General features: G+C 41.4%; 1 long non-coding RNA gene across 1 annotated transcript in view; it reads left to right on the top strand.

The window, feature by feature from the left end:
* LOC136009261 (uncharacterized) overlaps nt 1-17,874 on the top strand; it is a 71,121-nt gene extending 53,247 nt beyond the window's left edge. The window contains exon 4 of the long non-coding RNA XR_010610446.1: nt 17,760-17,874. This is a non-coding gene — a long non-coding RNA (uncharacterized LOC136009261). The remainder of the gene's footprint in view (nt 1-17,759) is intronic.
* The last annotated feature ends 990 nt before the right edge of the window (nt 17,875-18,864 follow it).

The raw sequence follows: 18,864 nt of genomic DNA, 5'->3' as shown, positions 1-18,864 counted from the left end.
GCAGCTTTTCCTTGGAGTGGTGGTCTCCTTTTGTTAACACTTGGGGGGTTGTGTAGTTCATCAGGTTGGGTCAAATGAGCGTATCTGATCTCTGGCAATGAAAAAGCATCTGCTCTGTGTTGACCAAGGGGTAACAAAGCCCCTAATCAGGTGAGAGAGTGCTGGTGGACAGGTGCTTTCCTGTGTCCTCCAACACCTGTAAACTCCTTTACAGGGTTTAGGAGGTTCTTAAAGGAAGTTTACACAAAAGTTGCATGCACACTTTTTTTTTTCCTTCTCCCTAGCTCCTTTGAAAAGCTGTGCTTTGAAAGTATACCTGTGAGGCTGGTAAAGCATAATGAAGTGTACTGGCTTTCTGTTAGAACAAGTATCTTTTTAACTCCCCAAAATTCCCTTTGCTTTTGCAGTTTAGCCTGCTCAAAGCCAGCAGCCTGCATGTGTGCGTAGTTTTAGTTTCCCAAAGATACAATAATCTGCAACACATCTCCTTAAATAAACAACCCCCTCCTACAAAGGACAGGTATGCCAGGGGTCAAAAAGGTCAGTTCTTTGTTAGATTCACCACCCTGCAGTTGGAAATTTCCTTTGTGAGAATTGCCTACATATTAATGCATATATAAATAGCCTAGTTTATTTGAGAGCTAAAAATCTGTGAATACAAACTTACATATTATATGAACATATATATGCGTGCACAGCCTACATACAGAAAGCCGCGTATCTATGACTTTTTGAGCTAAGCTATATGCAGTCCCTTGTAGACACAAACCAAACCAAATAACTCCACAGACAGCCGTACAAGAATGCAAGGTCTGTTATGTATTAAGCGGATGGAGTAAAAGAGGTCACAGTTTATTGTTTGTTCTTGGGTTGCCACTCAGTTTTGCTGGGGTGGAGAGCTGCAGGGCACATTTGGAAGGCAAAGTGACTGGTAGAAAAGGTCCCTGAAAGAACATGAATTAGGATTGAAGGCCTTGAGATCTGCGTGTGATTGGGGGCATCGTTTTTTCTTTTTGAGCAAAGGGGTGTTGGCTTCTGGAATATGCTCCTCTTCATACCTGTTCAGGATCTCACATCTGTGTATATTGGGCTACTCCAAAACATTTCGTTTCCCAGTGTCACTGGCAGCAGATTTCAGTATGCCAGCGTGAGCACATTGGCATATGAGCTACGAACACATCAAGCCCTCGGGGTTACAGTGAGAGCTGCTGCATTTGTCCCTGAGCAGAGAGACCCAGGCATTCATCTGTGAGTGCCACAGCAAACATAAGGGAGTATTTATCACCATACCAGTTGTTTGAGAGTGCCAGAGCATTTTGCTGGGGAACTGGGCATCTGAGCAAACCCCACTTTGGTATGTGCACTCCAGTCGGTACATCAGGAGGTTGTTTAGAAATCTTGAAGGGGGTGGAGGGTGGGTTGCTGGAGCCTGTATAACATCTGTAGTTTATATGTTACTTGGACAGCAGGGTCAGATAGAAGGATAGGAAAGCAGGAATGGTAAATCACTGAACTCTTTGCTATTATAAGGGGAACATGTAATGAGCTGGTAAGCATCTGTGTGTTTTTCTTAATATGAAGGGCTATGATGAGCAGGTATACCTACAGAATTTCATCAAATCTGGTAAATCTGGACTGCTATGGCTGAGTGCAAGGTTTACCTCAGTTGCTGTTAAGAGAGGTGTATCAACTGATCAGGAATTATTAGAGAGGTATGAAGGAGGTGATCAGGTGATCAGCTATGTGCACCTCTTTCCATCAGCAGGATTCGTTTGCCAATGTATTTTATTTAACTGTTGCAAGTTCAAAACAAGAACTGAGGATCTGGGAATGAGGAGGGGAGCAGGGAAGTGGTGCTAGAAGCTGTTTTCCAATTCAACAGCTCTGAATAAAAACCCAAGAGATTCTCACTCCTGTACTTGTGCATGCATCCCCTTTCCTCTTAGATGTCTTTTGTCCCTCCTACCCTCTTCCCTCCCTTGCAATTTCACTTGTTATTGGAGGAAGCTGGGAAATTTCTTTCTGCCCTTCCAAAGGCCAGTGTGCTCTGCACCCAGCATGCCCATGTGCATAAGCATTTCACTGTATTTGGGCCTAGTGTGGCCCCAAAGAAATGAGGGAACAATGTTCTATCACCTCTGTACCCTGTAGTTGGTGTTACTCACTCCTCCAGTGTGATCCAGAATCCTTCTTGCAATGGGTGCTGCTGTCAGCCACAAGAGATGCCTTCCTCCTGCCTGCTTTCACTGCAGAATGGGTCCTGTGAAAGCTATGTTCTCCCTTGGGTGAGAAAGCAAGAGAGCATCTCTTTCACATCAGTTGCGCAAGAATATGCTAAAGTGTTGGCAAAGCTGGGCTTGTTAAGCAGCAGCTGGTATGTGAGACTTCTCCACAGCAGTTTACTTTAAAACCTGAATGTTTTTCTGTCGGCAGAACATCTGTGGTGGAGAAGAAGAATAATAACCTGAATAAATCAGTCTGAGTACCACACAGCATCCGTTCTAAACATCAAACAGTCAGACTCCTGGAACTCAGTTACCCCTCTTTTCATGCCAAATTTAATGCCACTGATTTCAAGCTATTCCTCATTTTCTAAGTAAATGAGAGGAGAATTGGAAGTACTTCTAGTAACATCCTACTAAGTGAGTAGGAGGTAATAATACAGTGGATAAATGACTTTTAAATAACAAGAAATTGCTTACTAGGTTTTGCTTTTCTCTGGAAGAATCAGTAGTGTCTGAAAATTGTATCCATGTACTTTTAATATACAAAGGAGAAAATATTTAGGTTTGAGGTGGTGGACTGAACCTTGGAACAAACTGGAGGCACACTGGTCAATTCTTGTTTCCTTTGAATTTTAATCAGAAACCCTTCTGGAACAAATCATAGAATCACAGAATCAGAATAGTTAGGGTTAGAAAGGAGCTTAAGATCATCTAGTTCCAACCCCCCTGCCATGGGCAGGGACACCTCACACTAAACCATCTCACCCAAGCTCTGTCCACCCTGGCCTTGAACACCGCCAGGGATGGAGCATTCACAACCTCCCTGGGCAGCCCATTCTGGTGCCTCACCACCCTCACAGTAAAGAACTTTTTTAAACATAACAGCTGTGCATATGTGAGTAAAATCTTGTAGGTCTTGGGCAGAATACGGGTTGGGAAGTAAAAAATTAGATAGTATTACCTACATTCCTGCTTGAAATCTGTGAAGTTTCTTTGTTGTTTGACTGGATCCAAGGTAATATGAGTAAAAATCTTTCCTTGTAGCGTTTTGTGCTGTCTACTAAGTTCCCAGTTGTTCAAGCAATTTGAAAGAAGAGGTGTAGTGTTGGATAAATAACATCTATCAAGCAGCGGGGTGAATTCTTTGCAATGACAGATGTATTCTAATTTAGTATCAGTCCAAAGAATGGTTACTGGCAAGATCGACTCTCCCAACCCCTTGCAAAAGCCAGGGCTGCTAACGGAGCTCAGCCCAGGGATTTTAAGCTCATTCTGGTTAGCCAGACAATGACCTCCTTCTCCCACAGCATGGATGGGGACCATGTGAGAGGGCCTGGAGACTCTCCATTGCCACCAAGAGCTCCTTTCCTCCCCATGCCATGCAGGCATGCTTGTGCTTGCAAGTCGTGCCTCTTGATACCACAGCATCACTGCAGTATCTGTTGCACAAGGGGACTCCTGGGGTCACAGGATTTGTGTGTACAGTAGGCTTTGATCCAGCTAGCATTTCTCTCAAATCACTGAGTTACCTATAAGTCTTAATCTTTCCCATGATGCAACATGTAGACAACTGCAAGGACCTGTCAAATTCAATTTACTAGGAAGGAAAGTTTTAAGCAGTATACAGGAAAGCATCACTGCTCCACATCAGAGAAATATAAACAGAGAATAAGCCTTAAGCTTTTTTGGTATGGGAAGCCTGGAGATATGAAATGTCACTCAGTGACAACTACGAGTTGTTCATATGTAAGTGGGTTATTATAAGGCTGAAATGAGACTCCTGAGGCATAGAAATAACACCAAAAGCAATCTTGGAAAAAGTGGGAGTGGTACTGTACACTCGCATGACTTTCCCAAAAATACATCTTGAAGGAAGAGAATATATTAAAGATTGCTGAGCCTTTGGAAGTAAGCAAGCACCTCAGGAGAAATTAGAAAAATGGAGCTCACCTGACAAGACAAAATTGACGCTCCCTCTTGACCCAAACAGGATATCGCTATCTGGAATCTTCCTACAGCAGCATGCTTTTCATAATCAAACATATTTGCAGTATGCTTTACGTTTAGAGGTGTCCCAGTCACTGCATGGGTGTTCATCACTGTGCTTCTGCTTGAATTGACTTGTGGTGTGGACTTTAATGGAATCTCACCTGTTTGCCCCTGTAGAGAATTTTGCCTGTGGGTTTTACTCAAGACACTTGACAGTTCCTTTGAACCTGTCTTTCTGGAGCTTGGAGTTTAAACTACTGTGCTTTGAGTGGATTTACTGGAATGGGGAGAACTGCATGTTTTAGAAATAAAGGCATCCTTCAGCTGCTTAAATTAAAATACACAAGATGTGGCAACACAGGAGCAATTAGTTTCAATAGTAACATTAGCTAGTTATTTCAGAGGCAAGTCGGAATGGCAGTGTGCATGTCAGATTGTGCAGTCATTCTTCATCAGGTGATCTGATGCAGACACTCAACTGATTTTGCTGGAGCTTGGCTGACTTGCATGGACTGAAAAGTTGGTCTGTGGCATCTCCTGTGCCAGCTTCTTGGAAATCTCAGTCCTACCTTTGCTCAGCTGTGCTGATTGTACTTGCCTTTTTCTCTCATGTGCTTGCCACAGTCTCTCCTTTCCAATCTGAACAAGACAGAGTGCTCTTGTAGGATAATGCCATTTTCATCTATTTACCAGCTCCAGATTTTGACTTCCAACAGAAGGGCATCCACAAGAGCAAATTAAAGACAACAGAGATTTTGGATGTAAAGGTGCAATGTGTTTGAGTGAGCAACTTGGCTTAGTGTTCGTATTCATTTAAGTGGAGGCTTTTTTTCCCCTCTGGTTGTACCACTTTCACACCTCTAAGTAAGAGGGTTTTTTTGCCTTCAGTAGGTGTGGTGAAGAAATCCGACTCTTCTCAATAGGGAAAGGAGGGGGTTGTTTATCACTTCACCCCATCTACAAAGTCTGGCCTGCTAACATTGTTGCTTATGAATTCGAGTGTGAGAATGTATTTCACAGCTCATATGAGAGTTTGCTACTTTAACTGTTGAGTTCTTGTGGCTGTTGGTGATGCAATCATGTTGGGAAGGTGCAGCTCCAGGCAAAGCAACTTTTCTTTGAACTCCTCCTGCTACAGCTATTAAAAATAGGTCGGGGTAGAGAAAAGTAGGTCTAGTTTTCTAGAGTATATTAAACTAATCCATCTTGCATTGTAGACTAGATCACGAGAATAGTGATAGAGCCTGTCTTATGAACATTAACAGTCTTACTCAGTCAAAACCAGTTGGATGGACAAAATCATTATCATACATCAGGTGAGAAGGGTTAAAAATCTGTTTCCCGTAATTAATTAATTTTTTTAACTCTTCCTCTTCCTCATACCCCAAAAAACAGCAAAGAAAAGAAAACAAAAACCAAACAAACACGCCAAAACCAAAACAAAACCCCAACAGTTTCGCTGCCAGATTCTGGCTTTGTTTAATGAATTACTTTGCACAACGATAAATTAAAAAAGAAATCCCACAATAACAAATCAAGATGAGCGGGTAAGCAGAGATTTCAGAGATACAAAGGAGGATTATTATAAGATAAGCCAGTGCATGAGAATGATGAATACTGGATGACAGAGAAATTAACTGAGCCACTGTTTGAATGATATTAAAGATATTGATTGATCAAAATGACGTATGGATAACTTCTGTGAGACTTGCACGCAAGGAAGTAGTTCTCTGTGTTGGGTTGTGCTTTCTCCCTGTGCTGAATCAGTGTTACCCAAATAAGCTCAGCTCAGTTGATTTAATTTGTATTTGTGGGAGTTGTATCTCACAGTTTCTATGTTCTGCATTGCCTCTATCTTCATGGAAGCACAAACCAAATTTTTCAGACACATTTAAAAAATTTAAGAGGCTTGAAATCCTCTAAGTGTGAGATCTTGATACTTTCATTATGAGGCTTGTGGAAACTTTGAGTTCTTTTCCTGTTTCAGAGGAATATGCTTTAGGGTGGTAGAAGAGATTAGTTCTTTCTTCATCTTGTTGTTTGCCCATGCTAATTAGGGAAAAAATGCACCAGGAAAGCTTTGCCATCTTAACTGGACTCAACAACTCTCCCTTGTGAGAGAGTGATCTCTCATAATGGATCTCTCATCATCCAGGATGCAGGAATAGAGGGAAGAAGGAAGCCAGGCAAATGAGTACATGCTTCAGAAGTTCATACCATGATCCAAAGGAGATCACGTAACTTGGGATGTCTTTAGGTGTGTTATCCTGGGACTCTGTGGCAGCAAGGGTAGCATTGCCCACAGTGATAGGTGAAAAGTAGGAGTTCATAAGGCATATTGAGAATCCAGGTAACCCTTCTTTCTTCCGGAGAAGTAGAAAACAAAGGCATACCCTGCAGTTGTCATCAAAAGTAAATAGGGGGTTCCAGGGAATGGGATTGTCCTAGCGCTCTTTCTTTATCCCAGGGCTGATATGAAGCTTGGTGGAGTTACCTCAGCACGATGTGAGCACTGGTGACAGCCCAGTTTGGGGCCACATCAATAAATCGTTGATGAGTTCATAAATCACTTTTTCAGAGTTGGTGTTATATTTGGATGCAATCAGGTAACTTACGAAGCAGCCTTCTACTTGACCACTCTGAACTGGTAATAAGAAAAAATATGTCTTTACTTCACAAGTTTTTAGATTATCTCACCATTTTCCTTTCCAAATTTACAACAGCTGGTGTAAAATAAAACCCCACGAATGAAAAAAACCAAATGAATAAACCAGACCCAACAACCCTTCACCCTGTGCAACTGCAGAACTTGTGTGTTTTTGGTAAGGATGTGTTTTGCTAGAAGCATAATCCAAAGGTACTTTCCAGAAACGCCGGCAACTGTTTGACGCATTGCTTTAATTTGTTGTGGCCATTATGCTTGCTATGATATTGTCAAAGCTCCCAAGGGATGACCCTGACCTGTGTTTGATCATGGCCAGTTCAGGCGTCTTTTTGGCAGGTCTGGCAGAATTAAACTTGCTGGCCCAAGGTAAAAGAGCTAATGCCTGTCTGCTCCTGCCACCAAGCTGGGAAGTGCCCTGAAGAAAACCTGGGCTGGCTGCCATTCCTTTTGTGTGATGAGAAATCTAGGGAAAGTAACAGCTGTTTTGGGAAGGCTGCTCTTCCCTTCCATCAGCCCTGCATGATGTTCATACCCCTTTGCACCCTCTCTTCCTGCCCACAACAGTAAGCTTGGCTTTCCCAGGCTCTGAAATAGGCAGCAGCAGGGATTTTGCTGCCTTAAGCATCTCCCTTTATTACTTGGGCTGAGTCAAAACAGTCACTAGTACTCACCACACCATGGATATCTTGAAAAGGCTTAGACAATTTATGCTGCTTAGTATGACTGTATCCTGCCCCAGAAGCTTTTGTATCCCCATGTCTTCAATCTCACCTTGCAAGAGGATCGAAGAGGGGTGCTTGTGTAACGACTGTGATGTGGAAGGAGCTAAACACAGTGGTTTTTTTTTTTTCTTTCTTTTTATTTTTTAATTCCCCAGACTCCTAAGTTGCCCCAGAACATTGGTTGCCCCTCAGATATCTGGGGAAGAGGGGAAGAAAACTGAGATAGGTTTCCTGCCAATAGTTATTTTACATAGGCAAAGCAGAGGAAAACTAGAGGAAAGGGAAGGCAGCACAGAGAATGCTTTCACAGAGGAAGACAAAATGCAGAAGCCAGAGCCTTGCTTGGAGCCAGCTGGCCCCTTAGCTGGCCTGCTACAGGGCTCTCTCCAGCTGAAAAGCAGCCTGCTGAACTTCTCCCCTTTCATTTGAGACAAAGCAAGTGGCTGCACATTGGATGGTATGGCAAGGGCCTGGTTTCCACTTTATGGATTAAAGGGTCTTGCCTGAGTTAGTCCAGGAACAGCAAAAGTATAACTTCTTCATCTCGTGTTGGCTGCAGAGGTTTGATTCTCTGAGAGGCTGCCTTCCAGGGACTTTTCAGCAAACAATAAAATCATGAAACAGAGCTAGGCTTAATGGTCCTTAATTGAGCAGATCTCCCCTGGAATGAGTGAGTTGTTTATTGCTTTGCAGCCCACAGAAATTTGATCCAGCGCTTGGTTTTTGACTCTTGTTTTCTGTTTGAGATTGAAGGAGAAATGGGAAGAAAAAGAAAACAAACAGTGAATTTTGAGCTGAATTCTGCTCCCTAGTGTTTTTTGATGTTTCTAGTGGGTTGCAAAGGAACAAGGAAATTTTCCTGGTGTAAGGAGTTCTCAACCAGCACACCTGACTCCCCTTCTACCTCCACCTCTGCAGCATCTTGTGTCTAACATAGGGAAGAGATAGGTGCAACTGGTACATTGTGAGCTTTGTACCAACAAAACTTGGCTGCCATGGAGGTCTTTCAGAGCCATTCCTACCTGTCAGCAGCTCTGAGATGGATGGATAACCTTGGGAAACATGCAGAACATGACTTCCTAGTTTGGGAGTGGATCTTTATAGCATTTAGTTATTACAATTTCTTGAGCATGAGAAAGAAAAAGCAGGCAAACAGAACAGAATGGGTGGAAAGAAGATTTCTGTGATCAAAACATCACTAAGTTTTGCATAGAAAAACTTTTATTTACACTGTAAATATCTGTGAGTTACCTGAAGTAATCTGGCTTTGCCTCATGACCACAATCATACAAGCTCCCCGTTACCCCAAGTAATCTAGAAAATAGGAAGCAGATAATGGGACGTTTCTGTCACCACTGAGGAGGGCTCCCATTAAATTGCTTGTAGGTCTTTGGAAAGGTCAGTCAAAGCTTAAGCAACCCCCTGTTGTTTGACAACATCAGAGCTCAAACACCATGATCCTGGAGAACTCTGCTCTTTGAAAAAGAGGGATGTTTAATTACCTTTTGAAAGCTGGCAGCAGGACAGGATGCAAGGATGTTTTCTTTCTTTTGTGTCAATTGAACAAGTTACTATTTTGGTACATGAGAGCAAGTAACCCACCACACTGGAGGAGACTGTCCCTTCCTCTGACCTGCTGTTGAGAGAAAAGCAAAGGCAGAAGGATATTAGTGAAGGTGAGCCTGCTGCAGGAAGGAAGCCTTGACATAAGAATGTTTGTGGAAGCGGAGGCAGAGGCTCCTGGTGCCTTTCTTAATGCCGTATCGCAATGTCAATTCCGTTTGCCTTTAAATATATACTTATTTATTAGCCTTGCTTTACAGGAAGACATTGGTGCAGTTGCAGGAAATAGACTGCTGTCACTTTAATGAAATTTGCTTTCATCATCAAAGGAACTGGCAAACTGGTTGCAGGAGTTTTAATTTTTAAAATTGCGATGCATCTGCTCCCTCCCAGGGGCTGCCTTTCACAGCACTCTTTTTATGCTCCTCAACTATATCTTTTTTTCCTTTTTCTAACACCACCCCACACCACCCCCCCCCCCCCGCCAAGGAATTGGATTTGTGGCATTTAAACAAGCTAAACAGAAACTGCACCTCAGGGAGAAACATTCTCTTAAGTAATTGAAAATAAACTTGGATGGCATGCGTTGTGTGTTATACACATTCAGCTGTGCACATGGTGGGAACGGAGCATTAGACATGGTACCTACCACTGTAAAGAGAATGTAAACGTATGTGTCACATATGCTTGTGGTAAACATAAAAGAGATGTATATGAGGAAAAGATCATTCTGTTTGGGTATCTCCAGCCAAATCTGGCCAAGAGGTGGAGTACCCCTCATCCTACTTTCGTGTTCAATTACAGTACCTGCAGTAATAACAAGCACCTACTGTGCTAGTTCTTCCTTCCATCAGCATTCACAGGGATTTGTTTTTGGCTTGGTGAAGGCGCCTCTTTCAGCAGTGCCCAAGGTTTTGTGGCAGAATACAAAATCTGAAGCAGGTTTGTCTCATCAGGTTTGCTCATCAGGCAAGCTCCCTGACCAGCAGGCAAACTAGCTCAGGGAACAGGGAAGGAGTTTGGGCCTACCAAGTGTTTAGTAGGGCAGGTATAGCCTTGTACAGACATGGCAGTCTTAGGAAATGGAAGTCTGGCTAAGAACAAAAGTTGATGCTGTAAATGTAAGAGTTGTTTATCCATGGTATGATACATATGATATATATGGAAGAATCAGATCTCAGTTTGATGTAGCAATGGGTTTATCTGTTCATCATGCGCAAATTTACATAGTCTTCCTGAACTCTGTTCTTTAGTTATGTACTTGCTCGTTTTGGCTGGGATAGAGGTAATTTTGCTCATAGTAGCTTGCATGGTGTTCTATTTTGGGTCTGTGATGAAAACAGTCTCAATAACACAGAGATGTTTTATTTATTGCTGAGCAGTGCTTACACAGTATCAAGGTCTTTTCTGCTTTGCATACTGCCCCCCCAAGTGAGGAGGCTGAGCATGCACAATAAGCCAGGAGGGGACACAGCTGGGACAACTGACCCCAACTAACTGAATGGATACCCCATACCATATGACACCATGCCCAACAGTAAAAGCTGTAGTAATGGAGGAAGGTAGGGGGGATATTCAGAGTTATGGCATTTGTCTTCCCAGGTAACCGGTGTGTGATGGAACTCTGTTTTCTGGAGATGACTGATGGGAAGTAGTGAATTAACTCCTTATTTTGCTTTGCTTGTGCATGCGGCTTTTTCTTTACCTATTAATCTGTCTCTATCTCAACTCATGAGTTCTTGCCCTTTTACCCTTCTGATGCTCTTTCCCATTCCACTGTGGCTGTATGGAACTGAGCTGCCTACCAGGTTTAAACCATGACAAGCTGGTAGACCACAGTGTTCATTGGTCTTTCCTAACCTTTGAAGATCTATTTACACAGGTAGCCCAGAGCTCCTGTGCTTGGAGTAGCCATTGTCTCTGGTGCTAATGGTTAGCTTTGCTGTGGCCAGGCAAAGCAAGTGATTAAAAATTTAGGCAATATTAAGAAAGGCCAGCCATACATCAGCTGTTCACCATCCCTCACCATAGACAAGCAATGACCAGCCTTGGAGGCCCCAGGCATGATAGATCTTGGCAGGCTGGACACAACCACACCTGAGCTTGCTCAGCTGGACTCCAAGGGCAGCCTGGAAGCCCCTGTCCAAACAGCCTCTCATTAGGCTTGGAGGTGCTGAGAGTGTTCTTACTGAAAACTGTTCTGCTGACAGTCATTTTGGTTGGTATGAAGGATGTGGTGGTTGGGCAGTGTGTATCCCTGAACTGGAAGTGTGGCATTTGTGATGTCTGGGTGATTAGTTTTAATGCCACATATTAAGCAGAGAGATATTGGCTAAGACAGGTAAGCAATGCTAATTGCATACCAAAGGAGTGCCACAATACTATTACATGGAAACAGCCATGTGAGATCTCAAATCTATTGTTGCTGGTCAGTGCTAATGCAGATTTATCCTTTCTGATGCTGTGCAGCTTTGGCTTCAGGTATCTTTATCCTTTCTGATGCTGTGCAGCTTTGGCTTCAGGTATCTTTGACAATGCAGTTTTCTTCATGTTCTCTGAAAATATCACTGACAACAAAAAGATCTCAGCATCTGACTGTATATACTGGATCCCGGGTGCTACGCGTCTTAGAAAGAGGAGGTGTAATTATGGAAGAGGAGTTGTCCTGTAGTATTCCAAACATTCTGTGTAATGCCTATTCTAGGTGTTAGAGACTAGTCTTCGATGAACCCTCACCCATTTTCCTCATCACCTCAAGCCTAGCTTAACAGGAAGGCCTTACGTCTTGATCACCCTGTGAACAAAGATATACCCCTCGCCCCAGACTCGCTGGAAATTCTTGCACTATAATTGTTTCTGACAAAGTGAACATGTAAGTAAAATATTTTTTGCTTTGCCATGCACAGCAATGATTTTGTGATGACCCTGTTTGACAACTAATTGGCTTCTTACCAAAAGTGAAAACAATAGATACCTATTTTCAGCTGGGAAAGCCACACTCAGTATGTTCCCTGGCCAAGATAAAGCACTGAAGCAGCATGACACAAAGTGCTCCAAGCTCCGTCTATGGTTTTTCTTTTTTAACAGATCTGCTGATCAACTTACCTCTTTTTCTCCCATGTCTTCTCTCTTCTGAGAGTTCTAAGAAAGTATGTTTTCCTATAGTCTAGATTTTTTCTTTCGCACCAGACGAGTATGTATGTGCGTGTTGCTTGAGAACAGACATGGAACTGTGTGTGTTCACAGACTTAGTGAGAAGCTGAGAAGTCCTGACATGATGAAAAAATGCTGCTAGCTAGACTGAAAATGAAACCTTAGAAAAATGTTTGACATGTCTCTAGCTATTATTGTTTCCTTGGTGCATACTGTTGCTATGTTTAATATGTGGAAACTGGTGAGAATAAATCAGATTGCTAGAAAGATTACTCATACTTGAAATGCTAACTGCTGTAACTGACAGAGGAACAGCAAATTATCTTTACACATGCCAGTGGGTAAAAGAGAACAGTCATTCAACCTTTGCACACTTGCACAGATGTATTCAACATATACTTCTGAGACGTGACTAAAGTTGGAAAAGGTTTATCAAAATCTAGATTTGTGGAATGAAAACGTGCATGTTTATTCTAAGTTAGAATATTTTACAGTCTTCCTTTTTAACTATTCTTTGTAAATGCAGCAGTTCCTATTAAACTCAGTACAGGCAGGATGTGTAAGTAGAGAACCAAAAAACAAAATCAAAGCAGTTCCTGCTTCAATCATCTTTTGCACAATCTATATGTTCTTGAATTTCAGTTTCCTCCCCCAGTAGAACAGTCCTGATATGTAATTTTTTGCCATTTGTCCCCCCACCCCATTTTGCCTTTGTCAACCATAACAGCACATGGAGCAGATGCTTTTAAATCTTCAGTCCCACAAGATTTCAAGAGCTATGAGTCTCTTCATGATATACTAGCATCCTTCTGAGGAAGGAGGCATAGCAGAAGACAAGGAGCTTCATAAGACAAGGAGCTTCATAAGGAGAGCTTTCTGGATCCCACCACCCATGGCTCCCTGGTAGGTGGGGAGAGCATGTAGTGCCCCTACCATCCAGCTGTTTAGAATTGTTTATCTTACCCTTCTGATGCTTTGTTTAGTCAGTGGTGATGCATAAGATACAACTGGTTTTGACTTCCTGGTAGACAAAAGTCTATGGAGCAACCAGAAGGAATCCCAACCATTTGTTGCTGGCAGAGTGCTAAATAAACAGTAGCAACACCTACCTGTGTGGGTGGTAATTAATCACATCAACCAGCCAGATCAGCTAGCAAAGCCTTGCCTTTTTTTTTTTCCTTTCCTTTTGTTTCCTCCCACCTGCTTGTTTCCTGGTTGTTGCTCCTGCTGGCAATAGAGCTGGTGCTCAGCTAAGCAGTAGGTCAAATGCCATTACATGGCTGGGTTGCATAAACCTCGTGCCACCTCTTCTCTAATGACCTGACCATTTAGTGTTGTCAGGTCAATTTAGCAGAGGACTCTCAACCCATATTTGAGCATGGATTTCTTCTCGTTCTGGATTTCCTAGAGAAATGAGGCAAAACTACTGCCTGTGTGTTTGTAGATCTGCATGTGCCTGTCCATTTAAATAACCCTCCTGGGAACTTTTAAACTCATTGGTTCATTTTAGTTGAATTTGGTGAAGGAGTAGAGTTTTCAAAGGTAATCAGCTCCTAAGATAAATGTACAAAAGGGAAAATAAGTTTGTTGCAGTGAAAGGTTCTATCTCAAACTCTTCTTTTGCTAGACACCTATAATAAACATGGAAGAGAATCTGTAGTTTAGTTTTCCAGACTTCTGTTCTTTATTTAGGTTTGGTATTGTTGTTTTTGTTTTGTTTGGGGTTTGGTTTTGTTTTGGCTTTGTTGTTGTTGCTATTTAATAGAGAAGCAATTTAAAATTTTTATCAAAGCAAAAAAGATTAGAAAGACACCATTATTTGTCTTAAAATTGAGGAATATTCTTTCAGTTCTCCAGATGCATGTTTGTTTGTTTGCTTTAACTAGATGTTAGGCAAAGACTTGCTGATGTGAAATGATAGAAATTGCAGGAACTGATACTTACAGAAAAATACAGACACCAAGCCAGTGGGTGGAGTGACAGTGGCAGCTGATGGAGATGAAAAGATGACCCGCTAGAAGAACTAGTAATTTATTTAAAGACCTGACTCCTGTCAGAGAACAGTTTACCCAGAAACTGGTTATCAAGCATCTTTATTTCTTGGTGGGTTGTTGTTTCAGAGTTGGAGGATTCCAGGTGAGAGAAAACAAGAGACAAACAGAAAACTCTCAACTAGTTTATTAATATAGGAAAATATAGAGATAGTAAAGGATATTTCTGATGTTTGGTTATCTTACCAACCCCAAGGACCCTGTGAAGATGATCAGGAAACCAGCTCTGAGAACCATCATCGCAATGTGAGGTGGCATTCTAAACCTTAGCGGGCGTCCCTGCGGAGGCAATGTTGACCTGGGTGGTATGAGAGGCTTGGGCTTTTATGCTGACAAAAATGCACACTCATTCCAATGCAGGGGGCCAGCCTACATCAGAAGAAGGGGCTAGCAATATCTAGAAAAGTCTCCAAAGGTTGAGACTTTTCTGGGGGGTTCTAAAAGCAGAACTTTCTGGGTAGGAGCCAAAGCTGGACTTTCCAGGGAGCAGCCAAAACAGGACTCTCTGGGGAGGAGCCAAAGCAGACAAACAGTACTTTTCTATCTATGTGTGTTTCACCACTGACCATTATCTATTGTCTCTGACACAGTTGTTATTCTAAAATGCCTGAAACTTTTATGTAGAGGAGGTAATTATATATATATATATATAAAAATAATCTCAAGACTAGGTCAGCATGCAGTTTTCCTTATCACCTACACTATTATGGATTTCTTCATTTTTGACCTCATGATGGGATCTTAGGGCTGTTTTTTATCTCAATATCCATGTTGTCATTTTTTCCTGGAGCTGAATTAATCTGTTACTAGAGTAACAGATCTTGGCTGCATATCACCCTCTTCAGATGAATTTCCTCTAGCCCTGATGACACTTTCATGTTGTACACCTAATGGAAGAACATTATGGATTTGAAGAAAATAAATAGTATAAAAATGTCCTCCTAAAGTTATGCTTTCTTACACAAAAGACCGGCTGTACCAAGCCAGACTAAAGGTTCTTCTAGCTTTGAAACCTGCCTCCAAAGGCATTAAATGTGGGTGTCTTGGGAAAGAGTGTATGGATAGGGCAAGGGGAAGTAGTCATGCTCTCTCAGCCTCCTGTGTTTTGTGGTTGTGAGACTTCATGAACCAGAGATGAAGTCTCTGTATAATTATACAATGCTATGAAAAATCCCAGCTGTAAAGCAATATCTTCTATTTGCATATTATAACATTAATTAATTATCCCTGCAATTCTCCTGTATGTGCCAGGAAAGAGCTGTCTGAGCTGTTCTATCTCCCTGGTGGTGGTAATTGATTACCACATAATAGGCTAAGAAATACCAGAACAAGAAGAAAATATGCAGGAAATGTGCAGGTGGGAAATTTTTACCATCATCTGTAGCTGGGCAGATAATGGTTTATTTCCATGCAGACTAAAAGCTGTGAGCAGTCTTAACTTGTCTGCAATATTCATGCATCTTTTTGCATAAACTTAGGCTGGTTTTGCAGCCAACCTGACTTGTGGTACTCAGAGAATGTAAAATTGTGGTATTATGTGGTCTTTGTGTGAAGCTGGAGGAAATGCAGAGCTTCGCTTAGTGGCCCAAGCTCATGAGAACCTCTTACCTAGGCTGGAAGGCTTGAGGTACTCATTCCCATACAGCATGCAGCCAAGGGAGTTTCATGCTAACCTTATCTGCCAGTCAGCTGTAACAGGTAGCTCATCTTGAGGGGCTGCAGAAATGATTTCTCAATAGCTTGCAGGTTATTTTGGAAACTCAATCCATGTAATTTCTTTAATGGCATAGGCAGCAATTGACATAGAATATTGTGGACTTGCAATACAGAACGTACTAGCTTTTAGTATATTAAATAGCTCATTTTAACTGTCTTAAAATGGAATCCTTTTACATCTTTCTTTTGATGTTCATTACATAAGAAACAACCATAAGCCAAGACCTTAGTCCTTGACCTTGGTGGAAAGCATATTGAACAAATATCTCCCTTCATTGTGGTCCTTGGCAGTAACAGGTTTAATTTAGTGAATTTAGAGTTGAAGTTTATTCCTGTGTGAGTCATAAAAAAGGCTTGCGTGTTCCTCAAAGCTTCAGAACTTCACTAGAGAGAAAAAAATATCCTAGATTAAAATACCTGAGCCAAAGCATAGAAACCTCTCTCTCTACTGTATAGATTTTACAGTAGATCCAGTTAAAGCTACAGGGAGAAATAACATGGTCAGTGGAAAAGGGGTGAAGTACCACTTCAGTAGAGACTGCAACTAAGAAATCCCAAGTTTCCATCTCTTCAGTGCTTTGTTAAAATTTCAGTTGAAATGTCAGTTGGTTTTCCAATGATTTTAAAAATTTCAGTAATTGGTTGCTCCAGATTAAATCTGTAGACAAACATCTACCCCCACTTTAATGGAAATGGCTTAAGCACTCAGCATGATGTTTTAGAACTAATCTGCTATTCAGAGTCCAAGTTAAAAAAGCCAAACCCAACTCAGCAACTGGTTTGAAGGAATATTGCATCCATGTCAAGTAAAACTATTACAGCATAGGATTTTGTTGTTGGCAAAATTTACAGTGACACCTGCATGACAATGCTTTAGCAAATTTTGTCCAGTAACTTTGCAGCCTTCCCTTTTCTTAGAAATGGAAGGCTTCCGGTAGCTGATAGTGATGAATTTGGCCAGGTTGCATTGTCAGCCTCCCTGTTATTCAGTCCTTGACTTGTAGTTTCCTTCAAATACCTTTGGGCAGTTTTCCCCCATTGCTCTTCACTTACATGTATTTTTTAGGGTTATTTGCTAAGTAAAGATTTTAGGATCTCCTGTCTGCAACACATCATGTTGGGCTACCATAGTGCTGAACTAGGTGAAGTTACTTCCACTAAAAGGTTGATTCACTTTAGTGATTGACAGGAAGGTGAACAGGAGACTTGATTCAGAACAGAAATCCCTTTACTAAATGAGGCATGTTCTGCTTTTTACAAAATTAGCATGTCAAGATCTAGCAGGGATTAACATTTCTTGCAACTTGGAAGATGGTATATGAAAAAAGAAATTCTTTGTGGTGTTAACTGCTATCAACGCAAAAGTAGATCGTGCTATTACTCATTTAAAAGAAAAACAACACATTTGCAATCTGACTTCAGTGAAGTAATTTTACTATGTTGAATTATTAGAATATGAGGTCGGAACCTAACAACTACATAAATGTTAAAATGGCTAGCATTTGCTTTACATGTTCTATCAGTGAAGTACTGCCTGTGAATTCTTCAACCATCTGTTAATATGTAAGGCAGAAAGGTAACATTTACAGTAGCTTAAGCAGAAATCACATTTAAATGACAAAAGTCCACCAACCGCACAGCTCAAGAATAAGCATGTTTTTGGGTTTTTTTACAGACTCCTGGAGAATCCTGAAGTCTATGCAGAGACCAAAGGGATCATCCCTCTGCTGAGTTAAGATGTTCAAAGACAAAGGGCTTCAAGATGATGGTGATTCTGTATGAAGGTGAAGGTAAATGTAAGCATCATCTTGGTATTACCGCTGAGTTTTTGTGTTCCCTTTTTGGTTCTTATGTTTTCTAGAAGAAAGGAGGAGGAATATGTCCTCGAGTACTGGCATTCTAGTAATGCAGATCTTCCTGTACTCCTTATCCTGTCCACCATTTACTTATTTTCTGCTTAAAATGCTCACATCCCTCTCTCCAGTGTGTATTTGTGTTTAGAGGGTGACATTTCATTGTGCCTTATATGTAGCCATTTTGTGTCTGAATGAATGTAAGATAATATATGTAAAAATACACCTGGTTTAGTTATTTTGCTCATTTTTATTTCATGAATACAGCTGAGCATAATTTTCTTGAAAGGGTTGTTCAAGGTGTCCTTCTCAAGATATTTCAGGCCTTTTGAAAATACTCCAGTGGACTTGCCTTCAGAATGTTTTATGGCTCTCTTTACCATATAACAGTTGCTTATGTGGACAAGGTGTCTCTATTTTTCTAAGTTCCCTTAGTCTTCAAGAAAGAAGGAAGAAGTAGTGGTAAGAGTCAGAGTTTGTAGTGTTTGGAGATGAGGGGTAACCAAGGAATTTCTGGCACCTGATGTTTGAGGAGCAGTTATGAGGATTAATCAAACAACTAATCCTCTGGTAGAAAGGAGCTCTGGTTAAATTTTGCTATGGGCACAGCCTTGAGCCTCAGTTAAGTTTTATTATCTGAAACTGTTTCAATGCAATTGCTGAGAAAATCCAGGGAAGACTCCTAATGACACAAACCCAAGGAAATATATCACTGAAATGAGAACATCAAGATTTCCGTTTAGTCTGAAATGCCACCTAAAGATGCTTTTCCAAAGATTTTTTGGTTCTCTCTTGGAAGCTGTACAAGCATTTGTTTCCCCTTGGGACTTCTAGAATTTCCCTGTTTAGACTGGAGGCTCTCTGAAGCGGAGGCTGTTTTGATAAACTGTGTGTACAGCACCTTACACAATGGACCTCAGATCACAG

This window comes from Lathamus discolor, chromosome 2, assembly GCF_037157495.1.
Source record: "Lathamus discolor isolate bLatDis1 chromosome 2, bLatDis1.hap1, whole genome shotgun sequence".
Taxonomy (NCBI): Eukaryota; Metazoa; Chordata; class Aves; order Psittaciformes; family Psittacidae; genus Lathamus; species Lathamus discolor.
This window is presented reverse-complemented; position numbering and strand designations above follow the sequence as displayed.